This window comes from Aplysia californica, unplaced genomic scaffold (genome assembly GCF_000002075.1).
Source record: "Aplysia californica isolate F4 #8 unplaced genomic scaffold, AplCal3.0 scaffold00123, whole genome shotgun sequence".
NCBI lineage: Eukaryota > Metazoa > Mollusca > Gastropoda > Aplysiida > Aplysiidae > Aplysia > Aplysia californica.
This window is the reverse complement of record NW_004797393.1, coordinates 1,190,288-1,191,581: the sequence shown is the minus strand read 5'-3', so window position 1 is coordinate 1,191,581 and position 1,294 is coordinate 1,190,288.

The window sequence follows — 1,294 nt, the reverse complement described above, 5'->3', positions numbered from 1 at the left end:
TCATGGAGTATTGTTCATTATTCAACGCTTTTGCATACTGGTCTTCAATCTCAAGCTTCAGAGGCAGGTGTATCTACAGACGTTGCCGGTAGTTATTTTAATATTTGCTCGGTTTGCCTTAAACTTTGCAGATCCCTACTTCTTAACTTAAAGACAGCGATGTTCACTTGATCATTTTTGTTACGAACTTTTAAGTTACAACACTACTCCAACCTAACGCAGCAATAATTCAACACACACCGTAAACACCCCCGCCTAGATATCTCTCAAGACATGACGGGTCATTAAGCAAACACGAGAAGATTTATAGCGCCATGATGAGGCTCGCCCATGCTCTTGATTGGTTGTAAATGTTTCAAGCCCACAAGTCCACATGCACGCTATTTAGATTATAATATTGGAGGTAAGCTGCTTCGACCCAACCTGACGAAATCAAAACGAGCTAAGAGTGCTACAGACAGTATTCTTAAATATCCAAATAGTGTTGACAGAGGTGTTAAAACCAATACCATTCACCATTTTCACGAACAGTGCCCTGTCAGAAAGACGAAGAAACTGATTTGGGGGGGGGGGTGTCTTTTCGTGGTCTAGAGGTTAAGGTGTTTGCCTCTTATTCAATAGGTCCCGGCTTCGAATCTGGATAACAACGGAAAATTTTCTCCTCTAAAAATGTTCTCCTTTCATAACGTTTCCTGCCCTTTAACAATATTCTGTCGTCTGCTTTCGTCTCCATTTTCTGCCCCCAGCCCCTCACCTCCTTTGCCCCCTCCTCTGGGCCCCGGACTCTTTCTGCAGCCTTTCTACTGCTACTCCCTGGCGCCTTCTTACTGGTGTCTTTCAGTCACACCCCTGGTCTTATGGCAGAAAAGATCTACACCTAGTCTTCACGGATACGGGTGAAAAATCTCTGAGGTCCCGTGTGCAAGTGGCGCACCTTAATGATCCCTTAGTGGTCCAAAATCGATAAGACTCCAACAAAACTCAAAATTTTCTACCAACTGAAAATGTTCAATATGTCAGGCACGCTCATATGACCTTAGGCAGTTGCGAGCTCTGTAAAACACTTACTGAAAAAGAAAATTTAAAAATTACAGCTTATTTTAAAACAACACACTTTTAGCAACAACACAAAGCCCCGGTCACAGTTTCTACTAGTCCTTTCTCTCATGTCCTCAGCACCAGGTAACCTCCCTGTTGCCGAGTTCACAATGAGATATTAGGATTGTGACACTGGCTTCCCGTAACACAGTGTCCGTGTACGAGAGAGAGAGGGGGGGGAGAGGGGAGAGAGGGG